The sequence below is a fragment of the Accipiter gentilis genome, chromosome 5 (assembly GCF_929443795.1).
Source record: "Accipiter gentilis chromosome 5, bAccGen1.1, whole genome shotgun sequence".
Classification (NCBI taxonomy): Eukaryota; Metazoa; Chordata; class Aves; order Accipitriformes; family Accipitridae; genus Astur; species Astur gentilis.
The window spans coordinates 26,567,609-26,581,296 of NC_064884.1; positions in this window are offsets into that span (position 1 = coordinate 26,567,609).

Sequence of the window (13,688 nt, forward strand, 5' to 3'; positions counted from 1 at the left end):
AGGCATTCCATTAAAAAAAAAAAGTCACTAATTTTCCTTAAGTCCTATTTTTCACTTCTGCTAATTAATAACCAGAAAGAAAAAAAAAAAAAGAACACTGGAATGCACTGTCCCTTTTGCCTTCTCATCCTAATTTGGGCATTGCAACCCCCAGAAGAGTTTTGACAAGAAAAGGAATCCCAATTCACAAATCAAAATCAGGTCAGTTGAGGCAGAGGATCCTATGTATTTTCTAAAATTACGTGGATACCTCCAGGCGCTGATGAAAAATGATCCCAGTTCCTGAAAACGTAATGAGTGTTAGCATGGGCGTACAGACTCGCACGGGAGCTGGGGTGTGACTGCTTCGGTCCCCCCGGCTCGCTTCTGCGAAAGCTTGTCCCATGGCTGCCCTAGGCTGGGTTATGTGCAGGGAAGGGACTGTAGAGCCCTTGGCTGTAAGGGCCAGGCAATCCCGCTGCGGCACTGGGGCTCAGGGCTGCCAGAAACCCACCGCCACACCAGGACGTGCCGCAGCACAGGGGCGGCGTGTGGACGGGAGGGGGCAAAGAGGGTGGGCGCTTTCCAGCTCTCTGTTGGTGGCAGGGTCTGACCGGCTGGACCGCACCCCACGGGGACCACTATGGGGTCGGGGGGTCTGGGATTATTTCTGCCCCCTTGCCTGCGGTTCCCAGACAAGGAGAAGAAGGTGGCCCTGTGGCCAGGGGATGCCCAGCATAAGGTTGCCATCAGAGCCTGTAGGGCTGCAAGGGAAATGGAGAGAGGGTCAGGAGAGAGAGACTAAATGCACGGAAACCCCACCTGGCTCATGGAGCTGCCGAGGTGAAAACCACTCAGTAATGTTTGCCATTTTGTCGGCTTTCCCTCCGCCTCCACAGCGCACACAGTATTGCATCAGACCACTACAAGACCTGTTAGGTCTATGGTGAACTTCACTTCAAACACATTGGCCCACCTTGATTATGGCCAGTCATCTGACATTTAGACCTGACAAACAGCTTTGACTAAATTAATGACTTCTGGCAATTTGCAGTCATGTCAGAAGGCACCGCTGATCTCAGAGCTGAGTATGATCCCTCCCTGGAGCAGATACTGCTTCAGGTCCTGAGCATGGAGCTTTAACCTCTGCTTAGCTTGTGTGTCTTTAGCAAATGAAAAAAAAAGGATGTGGGTTTTTTTTAGAATATCAGAAACTAAATGCTGTTATGCCCATTCTCCTACCTTGAAAAAACTTTGCATTTTACCCTCAGAGACAGGCCCAGGTATCTGTTTTAGTAAATCTCCTGATTGTAAGAATACAGGTATTGCAACTCATAACTTTTAAAGATCCAGGAAAATTATTTCGCAAAGCTACCAAGATTTTGGTTATAGACCAATCACATTATGTGATTTTTCTATCAAATGTAATTTAAGATATTAATAAATGTAACCACAGTTCCCAACACAGACCATGACTTTGGGAGAAGGCTATTTTGCTCATACCTGTTAACTGACAACATGGTATAGCAACAAACTCAGTGCCTCAGTCTCACCTGCCTTACCGCTGCCTGCAGACTTACAAATCTGAACAGGCAGGTCAAGAACTGGGCCCTGCCACTGTGTTTCCTGACCCTGCTCCCAGGAGCAAGATCAGGCTGATACTGGGTTGCCCAGAGTTGCAAATCTCTCTCTGCTGCCACTTCACATGAACACTATCCACAGGCATACAGGAAAGGTCAAAACTGCGTGATGCACCCATTGAAGGTGGAAGCACTTGACAGTGGCATTGGAATTCATTGTTAGCATGATTATTTAGGGCATAAACCCCAAATATTAATGAGAAGAGATCTTACATTGTCCCTGTCGGTCTTCAAAGGGGGGAGGCTGCTTTGGAAACACACGGTTCAATGCCCATGTTGTTCCAGTTAGTCACACTTGGGATCCCCTGCGGTCACTCGACACCACTCCACAGCCATCCGCAAAGTCGGGTAATTCCAGGATTCCTGAGACATGCGGTAGTAATATCTTGGTTTCTTCTAAGAAGATTTCCAAGCCTGCTGAACATTTCCACAAACTTTTATGGAAAGCACAAGGTTCAAAATCGAGCTAACAAACATCATTCTAGTCCAAAAATGACTCAAAAGTATGTTTTCTTTTGTTAGTGAGTAACACAGGAAGCTTTTTCTTCTCTGATGGTAAGCAAAGAAGTCAGAAAGCAAATGAGATCTAATCATAGCTCTGAACAGTCCAAGGATAACGTCAGAAATCTGATGGTTCTCATTATAATGTCTTCCATTTCCTCTCAGCATTCCCTGGGAAATTCTTAGGATCATCCCCTTGCCTGAAAAGTACCATGTTTCTGGTGGCACAAAAAATGGAAGTTACATTTTGGTAGGAAAAACTGTTTGTGGTTTATTTAATACAATAGTGGTCATGTCTGTGGCTGGTGTACAAGGCAACTTTGAGTCAAAAAGAATTGTACGTATTTTTTCATGTGGATCTCAGACATACACACACACACACACAAAAACACACATACTTTTATATATATGTTCCTTGAAATTACTTTTTCTACAAGGTAAGGGCTGTTGAGAGTTTTGACTTACATGCAAATATAACTATTTAGTGCTATCAAAACATATTTGTGTTTAGACACAAGGTGGATTTATAACCAGAACGTGTTTATAAAATATTCTTTACAAGGGAAAGTGGTTCCCAACAGGTCCTTAAAACTTTCTGCACATTATGCCTCTCACAATGGTAACTGGGAAATTCAGGAGACAAGCAATTGCCTTTTCCCCTTTAAGTGGTGAAATTTATTACAAAATTTCAACAATGTGAAAAAAACCTGACCATCTCTAAAGGAAGTGCTGAACCCGAGGTTCTGTTTTCATCTTCTTGTAAAGCTGGCTAAAAGCACTCGGTGTTTAAATACTACTACAGATCTGCAGCTCAAGCTGAAATGAGTGGCACAAAGATACAGGACAAACTTTTTTTCACCTTTTTGAAAGAGGTTAGGGTGTGAAGAAGAAAAGGACATTCTCTCTTCTAAGTTTCCTTAAGATGCTTTTTTTTTCCTATAGAGAGAAGAAGGGAAAATATTCAGTCTCTTGGTCTGTTTCTTATAAGAAAAGAGAGAATATGCAAGCTATGTTAATGGCCCAACCTGAAGGTCATGGAATTTGTGATGGCCTGGATCTGCTATGCTGAGTCTTCATTGATAATGATTCTCCATTACAGGACCACTATACTGAGTTACAACAAAATTATTATGTATCCAGTTTTTCACCTAAGAAAATAAACTCATTCTCCTTTTAGATTTTACCTCTTCTAACAATTACGAAGTAGTTTGGGAACCTTTCCAGATGTGAGACTTTAAAGAAGCATGCCATATAGCTACTTAGTTTGAGGGATGTTCAGAGGGCTGTGTGTTAAAGCAGAAGGGCTCTACCAGCTCACACGCGGTTACTTCGTCACCTGATCCTTTCTGTCAGTGGGACAGACCCACACAGTGAATGTCCCTGGTGGCTCATGGTGAGTCTCGTGGGAGGTTAAATGGATGGGAGTTACACTCTTTTGTCTTGGAGTATCTCCAGGAGAAATCACCCTTAAAATTATGCTGCTATTTTTGTGTGAGTTGTTTGCAATGGAAAGAGGAGTTTACCGTGTACTTTTGTGCTCTATTGTAGACATGAAAGGAAGTATCAAACTTCCACTGCTTATTGGCAAACTGAATAGAAATATCGAAGGGGAAGTCCAAAATGCTTTTTTTCTCCCTTCAAAGCCATTATTTCATAGCCCGAACAAACAAATGACCTTTAGAGAGGCAGCCAGTGATTTACCCAAGGCTGAAAGCACATTTCTCCCCAGTGGGCTCACAACAAAGTCACAAAAAATGATGTGGATTTTGTAGTGGTGTCCTGCAGTACCAGTAGACTCGCTTTTGAACTCTCCAGGCTTCTGCTTTCTGGAGGCTCACCCTTTAAGAAACACAATGTCCTTCCTACACCTTTTTCAGATTTGATTCTACCAATAAAAAAATTCATAATCTTTGCTCTCCTGTACAGCAGAGTGTTCTAAATGGAAGCATTATGCCAAGCCCTTTTTATGTAACTGACTTGGAGCTACAGAATATAAATAAATAGCTATTGCCGTATCCTGAAATCTCTGCAGCTCTAAGCAGGTTCAGTCCTGCCATCCCACGTTGAGACCAGTAATCTTTACTCTTCTTGGCACACACAGACATGCACGGGAGCAGTGTTACTCACGGGTCTATGCCCGTGCCAGCTGAAATGGGTGACAAAATTTCCGGGGATTGCAGCAAGGCAGTGTCAAACTCCAAACACCCTGTGAAATGATATTATCTATGACCACAGGGCAACCACAGCAGTGGGAGATAAGAACTGTTCCTGAGGCTGTAACCATTCACCTTGACGATTAAAAAGGAAAAGGAAGAAAATTATTATACATCTGGGGAAGAGCAGGGTGAATCTGGGCAGCCAAAGTGCAGGCACAGAAAATCATTTGGACTCTGACAAGCACATGCTGAGGAACTAGTCCCTGATAGGCATGCAGGAGTAAGTGTGTATTTACTGCCCTGTTGCCCCAGTTCACAGCTGGTTTATTAGCTCTTATCGCCTGTCATGCTAGCTTACGCCAGCAGAGTAGAGGTACAGACATCTGTGCATAGGGGGAGAAAGAGGGATGATGGTGGTAATGTCGTAAACCACTGCAGCTGGGAGTGTGAGTCAGAGACCTGTGGCCCTTGACAGCCATCCACCTTTGCATGACTGAAAATGGACTCTGGGTTTAATGCCTCCTTTTCTGATCTGCGTAGCCAAAATGCAGGTTAAAGGGCAGCGCTGGGGACAGAAAGCAGTCACGTGCAGGCATGAGTCTTCTCCTGGATCTGGAAACAGAGAAGTTAACTGCTTCAAAATAATCCACTGGAAGTAGACTGGGGGTAAGAAACCCCCAAATTCCCTTCCTCCCTTTTTCCCCACAGTCTTTGCGATTACATTCTGCCCCAGTGTGCTGCCACAGAAAGCCACCTCTTCTCCAGGGCGGGGACGCATATGCCCTTATGCTGTAGTCAGTGGTTGCTCTGATGCTTGTGCAAAAGAGACTTTGCATAGACATTTGATAACGCAGAGCTTTCCTGTGTCTTAAGCTGTACCCATGCGGTATATGTTAGTTCTGGGCTTTCTAGGAAAAAGAACTGGCAATAGCAAAAGCCCCAGCACACTGGGAGGCACTCTGGCTTTTCTCCTGTGTGGGGAGATGAGAGTTCAGCATGGAGAAGGGCTGGGTTGGTTAAATCCCACAACAAGTTTGGGAGGGGTTACTTGTAGGCTTCTGAGGAGAAACTGTATTTTCTGGGGGGTGGGAGGCAAACTTTCAGTATTCCAAAGATCTCATGATGCTGTGAAGGCTCAGTTGGCACAAAAGGCTTCGGAAAGCTCATGAAGGGGCTTTTCTTGCTCTCGCCTGGGAGCTTGCCCTATAACTGGACTCCTTGACACTCAGTAAGAGTGCAGCCATCTTAACCACTCCTGAGTGTGAATTCAGTATTTGATGTAAGGATTTGGCTTTAAAGTCACTTTAGAAACAGACTGGGAACCAGTGCAGAGCCTGGAAGGCCTGAGCACCGATCCTGGGAGCCCTCACTGCACAGGATGTAGGCAATCACTTGTTGTACGGGCTGGTGTCTCCCCACTGCTCGCATTGAACTTGTTCAGAGGAATTACAGTAACCCAGGGTGGATGGGAACAATCCTTAGCTCATCCTGACTAAACTATTGTCCAGGCTGAAATTAGGACGTTTCCTAGCAAGGAACTACTATCCACAAACAAACTATTGGCAAACTAAAAAGAAAAGTGCCTTTCCTATTTCTGCATCCAATCCAAGGTTATACTGCTGTGTCACAACACAGCTTCCCCAGCAAAGCATGTGTATTTTGGCCTGTTGCTTAAGCATTCATATTAAAATGTTTGTGTGGAGGCTTGTGTTTGCTAACTTAGCATTTTCCTTATTTCTGTTTCCTTTTATGTGCCATCCAGACAGAGAAAAAAAAGAGCAAAGTGAAGTTTCTAATAGGCAGTCACAGGGTGTTTCTCACAGCTGAAATCTGGTTGATGAGTTGATGCTGTGTTTAGTAAGAGGTTCCCCAAACTTTCCCAGGCCATGCTGGCAGCTGGCAGAAGGGGGCTGAGGTAAATCATAGCAGCAAGTGACCATTCAGAGGCAGGGATGAGAGCAGCAAGCGCCAGCCAGGTGCTTGGGAAAGCCACATCGCACCCGCGCAGGCAGCCGGCACGGCCTGCTCAATTCCTGGACGTCTGCTAGACCCTGTGGCCAAGGTCCAAGGGCCACATTCGAGCCCATTTCTGTACCAGACAGCATGTGCAAGACCATGCACATAGAGGCGGCAGCTGAAGCTCCATGCCATGGGCATGAGCAGGAGCTGCCAGCTCTTCGTAAGAGCAGGGCAGGGGGTAACGTGAGAGCTCTTCAAAACTGGCCCCATCCACCCACATGGCTTTGGTCCTGGCCGGGGGCTGATGCAGCTGCTCTTTGTGCAGCATCGGAGCAGCGACAGCCTCAGACCTTCATTTCAACAGACTGGCAAAACAGTGGGAATGACATAATCTCTCCCTCTCTCCCTGAACCTCTTGAAAATGCATGCAGTTCACCCGCGCTCATTCTTCATCTGTTGTCCCCCGCAGTTACATTTAGCAAAGACACTTTCAGGCTCGTTTGAAAACCTGTTGAGTGAAACTGTTTTAAAAAATCCTTACAGGTCTTTTCCTAGCCCAGGCTGGGGTGATTAAGGGTGACACAAACCCGCCTGGAGGGGTGGGCTGGGTGTGATGAAGGCCCTGGCTCCATGTCAGGGCTGCGGGAATCCAGGCTGGCTGCTACTGGCACGTGCATGGCACCAAAACGCAATTTTCCCCACAATCCTGAGAAACTCTGAGCCAGCTTTGAAGGTGACTGAATAGTACTGATTTCACCTGGGTGATAGGCCTTTACTATCTTTCCTCTTTTTACAAAAAAAGATTTTTTTTCTAGGTCAGACACAGCCAAAAGGTCAGCTGCGGTGCCAGAGCAGGCGAGAGAGTTGATGAAGCTGCCCTTGCATCCCCCAGGTCTGAAATGACTTGCAGTTGAAGGTGTTCACCTTTGATTCTGTCCTGCTTCATTACAGGGCCCGTATTTGTAAGAAAATAGTTTCACCTTGGTGACAACTTCTGTTAACAGGATCGTGGGGGAGAACCACAAAACATTTTCTTTCCCTTTGATATTTGTGACTGTGGAGCATCTCAGCTACAGGCACTAAAATAATAATAGTAATGTTGAGTATGTGGCAAACAAACAGCAAACCTGAGGTTTCTCGCCACAGGCTATGTAGCCTCGCAAACTCAGCCAGACACGCTTGGCCAGCACCTGCATGCTTGTTTTGTTGTTGTTGGTATAGACCGAGTCAGTCAAACTTGCAGAGAGCTAGCTGGTTTGCAACTGGACAGGGGCTTCAGACACTTCGGCAAAGAGCCCCATCTCGGGTTACGGCAATCAGGCATCTCTCCTCAGATGTGCGATGTTCAAAGCCCTAAGAGTCCTGGACTTTCCCAGCGATTCCTCTGGAATGTAAATAGTCTTCAGATCCCCCACCAGGTGCCAGCAGGCTTCTTGGGGTTGCTGAAGGGGAAGTCCTCATGACATACTCAAGCTAAATAATAATAATAATAATAATAATAATAATGATGATGATGATGATGATTAAGGTGTTTGGGGTTTTTTGTGCCTCAGGGGAGGATGCTAGTTTGGGAAGAAGCAGTGGCTGTCACTAGGGAACGTTGCTCAGAACAGGTCAATTTAAAATAGTATTTGCTGGATATCAGTAAGGTATCTGCTCAGAAGCCCGGCCAGCGATGCACTGACAAAGCAGAGGAGTGTTTGGCTTGAAGAGGAAATGTTGAAACAGAGGTTTTAAACAAAGAGCCTGGCACTGCAGATAACAAGCACCTCAAACTACATTTGCATGCACTCTGGAGACATTAAAGAGGTTACACCCAACAACTTTGGCTCTTTTTTGTCCCCATGGACAGAGAAAGGGACTCTCAACCTCTGGGCTCTCATCTCAGTTCTGGCACTGCCTTCCCAGATAACCTTGAGCAAGTTGTTTCATCTCTTGTGCTTCAGGTTCCCCAGACACAAAACCAAGGTGTCTGCCACAGGCCTCCTTCACAAAGCAGGCTGTGGGAAGAGCCGTGCATGATAGTCTTTACTGACGCTGCCAGGCAAGGTCATGAAAATGTGAATATTGGCACTGCTCCTGCAGAATGGGATGGCATGCCGGAGGTGACAGGTAGCAGGGACAGGGCTTATGGAAGGAGTCCTTGCCAGCTTGGGTGCCTGTATCCCTGTGAGGGTAACAGCAGCACTGTCTGAAAAGTACATTGGCTGGTGCTAAAATATTTCTTGGGAAACTATTTGAATTTGTTTATTCTAAATCTCACCAAGTCTCTGTGTCTTTAAATCATTTCTGCATTGTTCATGTCTTCCTTTTTTCATTTTCTTTCCCTCTTTGAGTGTTTCCTGTGGGCCTCCTGGCTACTTCTGCCCTTATCTCTCCCCTCTGCACCAACTTCTCCTTTTTCCAGTCTCTTCCAGTTTGCTCCTCCCTCTGCCAGCAGCCCTTCCAAGCCAGATATCACGTTCAACAGCACTCCATGGCCGCTCTGACCAGGTGGTCAGGGGTCCCTATCGTTAGACTATCCCTCAGCAGGGAGCACCCAGGCGGCGTGGGGGTGATGGGTGAGTGGATGGCGGTCCCGCAAGTGGAGCCCTTTGGCCAAATGTGACCGCTCGTTAGTAGAGCATCCCTGGTGGAGAACCAGGGATGACCTGAGCCCCACTGAAGTGCCATGACCCACCTGGGACCACCTGACAGCAACAGACCCCCCCTACTCCTCCTGCCCCCACAGGGGGTCATAGGGATGTCCAGGACAGTGGGGAGGTAGCTGAGGCCCCAGTCTGGGGGGCAGGAAGGAGTGCAGCCCGCCGGCACCAGGACATCTCCAGAAGAGGCTCCAGGAAGGCTGCCTGGCCTGGGTACCCACCCTAGGCTAGGCAGGGCAGGCACCCAGAAATTTCCCAGCCTGTGCCAAAGGCATTGCTGCTCCTTTGGGACAGCTGGCTATGGGGACAGCTGTGCCAGCACTGCTGCTGAGGCAGGGGTTGGCAGGGCAGGTGAGATTTGAAGTGGTCCAGAGAAACATGGGACCCACTGGTTCACCTCACTGGCACAGAGCGGCCAGCACAGTCATCGGCTGCTGGTGCCAGTGTCCACCTGGATGGGACAGTGCCAGGTGGCTGCAGTGTGTGAGGCTCTGAAAACGCTGCCAGGGATGTGTTCTCCTTCCCCACCCCCACCCCCCGCCTTTTTTTAATGTAAGCAAAAGAGTTCTTTGCTGCCAAAGGAAAACACTAACAAGAGAAAAGTGGGCATGAAGGGACACAGCAGGAAGCACGTGGCAAGCCATGATAGGCCTTGACACTAACTTTCTATTTTTAAAGTGGCTTAATATACTCCTGAAAAAAATGCCTTCATTGTTATGAAAAACCTCCTTGCTCTCCTTAAAAACATCCTGATTTTATGGGCAGCAGAGCAGGCTGGTCCTTTGGCACCAGGAATGATATTTCATTACTAGATCCCAGATGTATTCTCACCCTGGGAATATAAAATCAGTGCCGGGATCGGAGCCTGTCCCTAAGCAAAACTCCTCTGCCTGCACTACAGAAAGCATTTCTTTTCCTAAAACTTAGGCAACCAAAGCAAAGCTTTCTGGTCAAAAGGAGAATGATAATTTTAGACATTTAGAATAATGATTGCAGAAGCTGAAGGAAGGAAAGTTATATCAGCATGAGGTCCATCCAAGAGATATATCAGTTATTTAACTCATAAGTACATGCAGAAAGATCAAAGTCTCCTTCTGTGAAGAATAACTGTGATTCACACTGCTGGGAGGTGCAAAGAAATTATTCTTGCTAGCTAGCTATCACTTGTTAGCCTGAAGGAAAGCATTTCTTTACACTTACTTTAAGGTATCCCTTTTGTTCCACAAATGTTTAAAGTACTACCCTGCAGCAATCAAATGGCAGGTGAAGTAAGAAGAGGAACAGTGTGTTCTTGACAGAAGAAATAAGTCACAGTTCCCTCCCACCACCAGAAAGGGAAGTCAGCACAGCTGGAATGGCAAACAGCACCGGGGGAAATCACCTCTTCGTTTTCACCTCCCCCTTCTCCACGTCCTACGGTGGCAGGCCTGCAGGCGCTGAGGTTGCAGGCAAGGGAGGAAAAAAGACTGGCGTGGGCTTACCAGCTCCTTTTGATGTGTCAAATGTTTGGAAAAGCAAAGTGAGGTGAACTCTGCCCCTGCTGTGTCCAAGAGCAAAATCCTCTGGTGTTTCCAAGCTGCCCAAATGGCTAGGAGCTCATGTTTCCCTGCAGACCTATGCGGCTGAGGGATTTCCCAAAACACAGAGAAGCATGCAGCAGCAGGCACTGGGGTGTGAGGGCCACTGGTGGCCCTGGAGCATTCAGCTCCTTGCCTAAAAGCAAGCCGTCTAGGTAAGTAAGCGTGACCCCAGAAAAACAGAACACTCCGCCTTCCAGCACCCCAGGGTGAGACAGGGCAACGTACTGGAGGTGGCCATATCTTGGACACTTCTGCCCGCAAGTCCATTGCCCACTCCAGGAAGGAGCTGGGGCTCCCTCCCTTCTCCCCACAGCCTCCTTCCCAGGTATGCCGTGTCCTTCAGAGGCTCTCCGGAGCTCCTCTCCTCCTCACTACCCCACATCTGCTCTCCTTTCCCCCTTGCCTTTTCCAGGGCCCCATAGTGACCCCTCTCCCTGACCCGTCGCATCCCCTCCTCTACCTCCCGGGTGCCCCGTTCCCGCTCTCTGCTCACCCCATGCTCCCTACCAGCCCCCCCGACCCCCAGCCAGGCAGCGCGCACTCCTCCCTCCCCACCCCAGGGTCCTGCCGGAGATGAGCGGGGAAGACAGCGGGGCTGCGCTTCGGATATCGCTGTGCTGGGAAAGAGCCGCCGACGGCCTTTGCACCTCTGAGCAACCGAGGGAATCTGAGGCCCCGAAAAACAACTGTTAGGGCTTTCATGGGTCCTTCAGACCCCCTCCTTGCTTCAAGTCTAATTCCCTTCTACAGGCGAAGGGACCCGTTCAGCACCGAAGGCGCTGCCCTGAGCCAGACCCCCCTCAGCCTGCGCGGAGCTTCACGCTTGCACCGCGCAAGGCGGCACCGGCTTGTGGTTCCAGGCAGAGGGCCTGGCTCCAGACCAGGGCTCCGGCTGGGGAAGGACTCGAGTTTTTCCTGGGCCTCTGCATTGCAGAATAAAGCGACCCACAGCCTGCCATGCCCCGCGTCACCGCACAGGGTCTCCGGAGGCCTGAGCAGCCCGGGAAGAGGCCGCTGGTTGTTCTCCTAAGTAAAACCATAGAAACTACTTTGTAGTAAAGGCAGCAAAAGCTGTGTTTTTGCAGCATGGTCTTGCTGCAGATTGCTTGGTTCTGCTAGCTTAGTTTAGCATCAGAGCGGTATCAACCTGAGGTTTTTCTGACGACATTTTTGGAAGGGAAATGAAGAGGGTACAAACTGCCTCTCTGCCCCACAGCCCTTCCCACGGCCTGGCCCCACACCTTCCTCTGCCAGCAGGCACAAAGGAACACACTGAGGAGGCAAAGTTTCTCAGGGCTTCTTCCTATGGCCGTCCCCGGACGCTCCCTGAAATAAAAGAGGCACATGGGGGAACACAGGTTAAAACTGAAGAGGAAAAGGATGTGCAACACATAGTGAAGATCAAATGACGATGGGAGGCAAGAGGACGGTAGTGGGAAGGGCAGCGCTATGCCATGATGGCCACATTTTCATTTATTGCATGAGCCGTGCCTAGTGCAGCCAAACCCCAGGCCTGGGGCACCTTGGCATCTGCAGCCCGTAAATAGAGGTGTTTATTTGATATTTATTTCATCTTCAATCACACGCGCTCTGTGCTGCCCCCCTGCTCCCACCTGTGCTGCAAACAAGATGGAGGATTGCTGATATTGTTGATTTTCAAGCACCTAAGTGACTCAGCAGCCCTAAGTTGGGAGCCAAACCCTCCGACACAGTTGGAGGAGAAGCTATGCTAAGCCATAAGTCCCGTTTTCTCCCACTAAGGGGACAGCCAGTCTCCCAGTTCAGGCTGCCACCTCAGGATGGATAACGTCAACACCCCTCCCTGTGCCACACACAGCTGGGGTGTCCATGCGTGGCGTCTACCAGCAGTGGAGAAGGGGATAAGAGAAGAAAATGTCTCCCTTGCTTTCCTTCACTTTTCACCTATATTTCTTTATTGCAGACTACAAGTCTGTGAGCTGTCTTTCCCTTCACTGTACACCATCTGCTCATACCCCATTGGCCGCATACAAGTATAGCCAGATATCTTCATCCTGTCGTTACCAGCCTTGGGTGAGTTGTTCCCCGACATTGTGTGGCTACAGGGTGAGAGATGGGAGCAAAAGCCATTACTGCCGCACCGGCTCACAGACCTAACCCAAGACAGCTGATGCCAAGAATCTGCAGGGGCTCTGTGTGTCCTCAGAAAGGGGCTTGCAGACCTCTGCCAGCACACCTGCCAAATTGTGCAGTGCTGCTGCTGCCTCAGGGGGAGCAGGGTGTGCTCCTGGGTGTAGAAACCAGACAAGTGCTTGCACTCTGGGTTGCAGATTTTGGAACGAAAGAGAGCCCTGCTAGGATGGAGGAGAGACTTCTTGCACGCAGAAACAGAGTGAAGCCGTGAGGCGGTGTGGGGAGATGTACACAGAAGATCGATGCTACCTGACACTGCTCATAATAAGACTTTCAGCTTTCAGGCCCAATTTTTTCATGCCCAAGTGGCTGCTTTGGGATGAGGTTTTCTTAGGAGCATGGAAGAAACTGCAGCCAAAACCCTTTGCAAGAGTGATATTGCGGAACGAATGCTGTTTAGCCCAGAATTTTGTCAGACATCTAATTTTGGCAAAGCTACAGTGCCCCAACGTGCTGGAGCAGGGTTTTGCATTTAGCAGGGAGATGGCTTTCAGTCAGAGAAGGGAGTTTTGCTGTTCTTGGAACAATCTGCCCAAATTTGGTCAAGATATCAAAGCTTTTGGAGAAATTTCAGTTTGCACGTCCTCAGGAAAAAGCTCATTGGATGTTCCCCAAGGACTGTTTGCACTGAGCATGTTTCACACCAGGACTTCAGAAAGATCCTGGCTCGAGGCAGATGCAGAGCACTACCAGATTGAAGCACCAGAGGTGAGAGTAGTGGTGCTAAGAGTCCTGGGGAGCCCTAGCTCCTCCTGCTAGGCCCAGGCAACATGGAGAAGGCAGATGTCTACCCGAATGCAGATGGATCAAGCACCAAAACTAGGCAGGGAGATGGGTGGGAGAAGTGGGGATCAAAGCCTGGGTCTCAGGACTAGAGGATCAGACCGGGACTATGGACAATGCATGTCACTTCTCATAGTGACAAGGCTAAGACAGTATTAATTATGGTGATGCAGCCTTTTTATATAACTGTCAAGTGAATCTGCATCTGCCTCTCCTTTCCATTTTATCTTCTATTCCACATTCCCCCCTTCTCCTTCTGTCATCTCCTCTCCC